Source organism: Aedes aegypti, unplaced genomic scaffold (genome assembly GCF_002204515.2).
Source record: "Aedes aegypti strain LVP_AGWG unplaced genomic scaffold, AaegL5.0 Primary Assembly AGWG_AaegL5_hic_scaff_894_895_PBJ_arrow, whole genome shotgun sequence".
NCBI classification, from domain to species: domain Eukaryota; kingdom Metazoa; phylum Arthropoda; class Insecta; order Diptera; family Culicidae; genus Aedes; species Aedes aegypti.
This window is the reverse complement of record NW_018736596.1, coordinates 2,285-8,020: the sequence shown is the minus strand read 5'-3', so window position 1 is coordinate 8,020 and position 5,736 is coordinate 2,285. Positions and strand designations below refer to the sequence as shown.

Below are 5,736 nucleotides of genomic sequence, written 5' to 3'. Positions count from 1 at the left end.
AATATCGACGTTTGGGCTATTAGTTAGGACAGTGTAGTGACAGGGTATCCCAGAACTGAATTTAAAGTGAGATTTGTAGTCTTGAAAACAAAATCTATTGTTTCAACGACTTGTACCCAAATCAGCCTTTTATCTACACTCATGTCCCTTCATCTAATCCAAATGTTCCGGAGATTTAACGTTACGATGCAGAAAATGTTGTTCATTCTGCAAGGCAGACTGGAACCAAGGAGTAGAGGAGAAATCAACCCATGAAGTTTATCGTTCCTTTACTGGTCCTGCAAGATCCCAAACCGACATTGAAGGAAATAAAAATAAGATAGTTTGAATAAATAATTTATGTTTGTTTAATTCGTTTTTTTGTTATCAATAGCTTGAGAATCTATGTGGATTTCCCGTACAACCGGTAGCCAAAGACTGCAGGTTCTCGGGAAGAAGGTTCCGATTACTTTTGATGAGCTCACAGGATGTGGGACAATGTAAACTATCAATCATTCATCTTTTCTCCACTGTGCAATCTAAAAATGCATAGACCATTCTTGACGTATATAAGTAAAAGTATTCAGATGCTTGATGTCTCAACGTCGGTATCAATCAGGCTTTTAATTTTCTGGTGTTGCTTGCTTCACTGAAACAAATAAAGTTTGTATTTAGTTGAAGAAAATAAGTGTAGAATAAACCAATTTCAAATCAATCACAATAAACAATGACGTGTTTTATTGCATTTTACGATGGTTTCAAACCAGGGCTAAGTTGATGTGAATGTCGAAAAAATGCATTTGATGCAAATTGATGTACAATTTGATGTGCATTCAAGAAGTGATCCGCCCCTTGGACCATGAAGGTCTTTATTTGTCTTTGTTTGTTCTATATATGGAGACTTCAGTGCAACGGTGCTCACACGTCAAAGTCAGTTTGACATTCTACTCTTGACATGCTTTTTAGTTCGAATATTTTCCATCCAGCGAACATGCTAACCATTGAGTTATTCACGTAGGCGAAGCTCCAACGAGCGAATCCCCACTGTAACTACTGCAGGCAAAACCTCTTGGTATCCACGTGTGTAGCTCGTTGTTTTTGAGCATTTGAATAGATTTACACGATATTTAACAACGTTATAGAAAGGGTCATTCTCGACCTGCCTGTTGGTTTGGATATTCATTCATTTGCTCAGAAACCAACGAGCTACACACGTAGTTACCAATGGTTTTTAGTGGCGTTATCCAGATTATGCGAGTATTCTCGCATAGTTTGTGATCTCGCCCTAAAAAGCCATTGGTAACCGAGTGTGTAGCTTGTTGTTACCGAGAAAACGAATAGATTTACACGTTATTAAATTTTAACATACTACGATATGAGGAAGATCTCCTAGTGGTGATAGTCTTCATCCTGATCAATTCATTTGCTTAGAAACAAGGTGCTACACACGCAGTTACCAATGGATTTTAGGGCAAGATGTCAAGTTTGCGAGAATTATGCTTGATTCTAATGATTGACCGAATTTTTACAATATTTAACTCATGTCGCGAATTTAAGGCGAAGTAGGCCGTCATTGAAATTTGTAAGCGGTCGTGATGATTGTTGCTAATTCATCTCACAATTTCGAATCAAAGAAAAATCAGTTGGTTTTGCCACTGACACAGCTGAAAAAGTATCAGCATACTTCATGCATGTTAGCGCGTACAGTGATACATTTTGAAGTCAATATAAACTATCAAGATTGAGTTTTATCACTTTGAAATGCAAGGCTAAAAGTCATCATTGTTGCCAAAAACGAATGACGGGGCTACTTAGCCTTAAGCGATTTTGAAAGTAAAATTTGTTTAACGTGTTCCAATTCACGATTCACGCAGGGCTGCTTTCAGTTTCGGCTCGCAGCTGATTGCAAAACAATCGATCAAACTTATCAGCTGTTTACAAACAGCACGCGTCGTTTGCGTGCTATCGCCGATTTTGTTTTGTTTCCAGCGATCGCCGGTTCGGTGTTGGTGGGGTGGCGTCGCGACGCTTGCGTTTTTCTTTTGTTTTGCTCGCTTTCGCTTGCTTGCGGCGAGCTTCACATGCGGATGACAGTTCCTTTCCTTCGCGGATTCCGACCGTGCGTGATTTTGTTTGCAGATGCGTTGTGTAATGCTTTTAAATAATAATTATTAGGAAATTTTGTGCAATTCAAGCCTAATTTTTCAAATCGGCGTATCTAACATTTGGAAGGATTCGAGAAAAATGCGATTGCAATATATTGTAAAAGCATTTTAAATCCTGTTTAAAATGTTTTGCATTTTTTCTATTGGCTGTGTCTTCTATAAGTTGAAAAAAAGAACACCGTTTCTAACCACTACTAAACAATTCCGATTTGTTTGGAATATAGATTGAAAAACTGGTGAAATTATCGAATAAACCCTTTTGCTTTGTGCTGCTCACATACCACCATGATGATTCGTCGATATCATACCTTGCTGATACATACACCTTGCTTGATGCGTCGGTTGACAGTTTCATTTATCAACATGCGTCACGTCATATACACCAGTATTGTTTTGAAGTTGCACATACACCGTTTGCAAATTCCCATAAAACATAATAAAGTTTGTTCTATTCGTCAGTTTCTACGTTCAACTACAACGAATATTGAAATGTTTCCAATTTCAACTCGACTAACAGGAGCACCGGACGGAGCCGTGAGTAACAAAAGTAAATGGAGAACAGTTCTTGTGAAAAATTTGGTGAGAAATTTGTCTAAAACCGAATACTGATGATGTTCCACATCAGTTTGCCGACCCGTCAGCTTACTGCAGCTGTGAAAATCCGAATCTCGATTTCCAACATGTTTAGTATTCGAAAACAGTATGACGTATCTGCTGATTAAAATTTTATGTTTTGATTCTGCATATAGGTCGCTTTGCTATGAGCATATGTACGGTGTATGTGCTAGCATGAAAAAATGTTGACAGTTGAGTCGCTTTGCAATGGTAGGGTGTATGTAGCCAAATTAAAAACACTGAGTAAGTGCACATAGGGCAGATTTGAAATTTATTTCAAAAAATCAAAAAATGTTTTAGGATTACTTTTTTGGACTCATATGTAGATTATGCGTTTGTCAAGCCCATGCAAAGCAAATCTCGATTTGTTTATTTTTGGCAGTTACGTCGGAATGAAGAATTATGCTTGAATTTTTTGTAGGAAGCGCAATGAGACTGATTCAGTTGAATGCTTTCAATACGCTTAAGCAGAAAATATCTGCAGGTTACAGCGGAAAAATGGCTCCGCCGGATGCTGTCGCACAGTGGGCTCAAACCTACTGGTGAGTAATAATTTGATTTGTGCTTGTACCTTCAAAACCTTGAATGGATCTATGAATCCTTCCAGGAAACGAGAGAACTCACGTCCAGCATGAAGCTGGAAATAGAGCGAAAGTGGCGCAACAATCTGGGCGATTATCGTTTGACCGCCGACCAGCGATAAACCGAAGCGCTATGTGCTGGCAATGTTCCCGTATCCGTCCGGCAACTTGCACATGGCCACGTTAGAGTTTAATACCATTAGCGATGCGATGGCTCGGGTTTATCGGCTAAATGGGGCCAATGTGCTGCATCCGATGGGTTGGGATGCCTTTGGGCTGCCGGCGGAGAATGCCGCCATGCAGCGAAAGATTCCGGCGGACAAGTGGACCAAGCAGAACATAGAGCAGATGAGGAGCAGCTGGAAATGTTGCAGTTCAGTTTCGATTGGGAACGCGAATCGCGACGTGCGATCCGGAGTACTACCGGTGGACCCAGAAGTTGTTCCTGATGTTGTACGAGGATGGATTGGCATACCAGAAGGAGGCCCAGGTCAATTGGGATCCCGTAGATGAGACGGTGCTGGCCGATGAGCAGGTGGATGACAATGGATGCTCGTGGAGATCCGGTGCTAAGGTGGAGAAAAAGGTTTTGAGAACAGTGGTTCGTTAAAAGCCACGAGATTTGCGAAAGCTTTGTACGATGGATTGGCGGATCCAACGTTGGAGGATTGGAAAGAACATTATAAAACTACAGAAGCAACTGGATTGGCGACTGCGATGGATACAACTTTGAACTAAAAGTAAAGGGACAGAAAACAAGTATTCCCATTTGGACGAAACATCCGGAACACTTGAAGGAAGCTCTTTTGTGGCTATACATCCTTCGAATCTGTTAAATTCGAACAAAGTGAATGAAGGTAAACTCGATATTGTAATTGAGAATCCCATACTGGGAGTTAATCTTCCTGTTATTGTCCACGGAGAAAGTCAACTACCCAGAGGGCAAATGATTGCTACATTGGAGTCGTATCAGTTGAAGAGGATGCGTCAATTAGCACCCATTATCAGATACCGTTTAAATAGTCAATCGAAAGTCGAATCAGAAGATCTTCGCAAAAACATTTTAGCTCAGGCATCACAACTAAACCTTGGAGGCTATCCCGTGAGTTTCAAAGCTACGAGATTGGCTAATATCTAGGCAAAGATTTTGGGGAACACCCATTCCCATTATCCATTGCCAATCCTGCGGACCAGTGCCGGTTCCCGATGCTAACCTTCCCGTTAAGCTCCCTCTGGATTCCGTGGGAATTCCACTATCCCAAAACGACACATGGCTTAAAACTAGCTGCCCAAAATGCCACTCGCCTGATGCCACACGAGAAACCGACACCATGGATACATTTGTGGATAGTTCGTGGTACTTCCTGCGCTTCCTCGATCCCAAAAACCAATCCGAGCTGGTGGATCCCACTCTGTCCCGGCGGTTGATGCCAGTGGATTTGTACGTCGGCGGGAAGGAACACGCCGTTCTGCACATGTACTATGCCCGGTTCATGAACCATTACCTCCACAGCAAGGGTCTGGTTTCGTCCCCGGAACCGTTCAAACGACTGCTGGTACAGGGCATGGTTATGGGTCGATCGTATCGTCTGAAAGGCAGTGGCAAATATCTCCCGGCCGCTGAAGTGGAAGTGATTGACGAGAAGAAAAATAAGGCAATCGAAAAGGCAACCGGAGCACCTGTGGTGGCACTGTGGGAAAAAATGTCCAAGTCCAAGCTGAACGGGGTGGATCCGTTGGAGGTTCTGAAGGAACACGGGTGTGACACGTTGCGGATGATATTGTTGGGCGATGTGGCACCGACCTCGCACCGGAATTGGTCCGAAGCAAGTGAGTATAAACTGTAGTGTGCACGTTTTGAGGGCTGTTAGAATGATACTTTTTAGTAACTTGGTTCTTTAATACCTGTGGTAATTCGGAGATCATTAGATATCGATTATCGGCGTAAGATCGTATCAAAGTTTATTACCGAATGCGGTCACACATGTGCACTCTAATGTACTCACTTGTCGTCTAACTCACCGTGTTACCAACACCCTTCACTCGCTCTGTCGAGGGGTGGCTCAATGTATGTCATTACTACATCCCCTTTTCTCTTATAGATCGGTAGTCCAAACTTACATAGTAAAATCTCTGAAGGTATCTGGTAGTCCTGGATAGAAACGAAGCTGTTTCTGTTCTGTCTGCGGCAACATCGTATCCATATGACGACGCACATAATTTTCGGTCAGCTGTTGCTCTTTCGGGACCTCAGTTGCTTTTATCACCTTCTTAAGGTGCGACGAATTCCGTTGATACGTTTTTCCTGATGTGCTATCTTCCACTGTCACACGGGAACCTTTCTTATCCACTACGGTATATTCGTTGGCAGCAAAGTTAGAAGTGAGCTTATTACC

The 5,736-nt window shown here is 42.1% G+C and overlaps 1 long non-coding RNA gene and 1 pseudogene across 1 annotated transcript; both read left to right on the top strand.

Moving 5' to 3' along the window:
- The first annotated feature begins 2,562 nt into the window (after nucleotides 1-2,562).
- On the top strand, nucleotides 2,563-3,252 carry LOC110681437. Its single transcript, XR_002503200.1, has 2 exons — nucleotides 2,563-2,678; nucleotides 3,181-3,252. It is a non-coding gene; the product is annotated as an uncharacterized LOC110681437 (long non-coding RNA).
- Nucleotides 3,253-3,256: 4 nt separating this feature from the next.
- On the top strand, nucleotides 3,257-5,265 carry LOC110681436 (annotated as a pseudogene).
- Nucleotides 5,266-5,736: the final 471 nt, after the last annotated feature.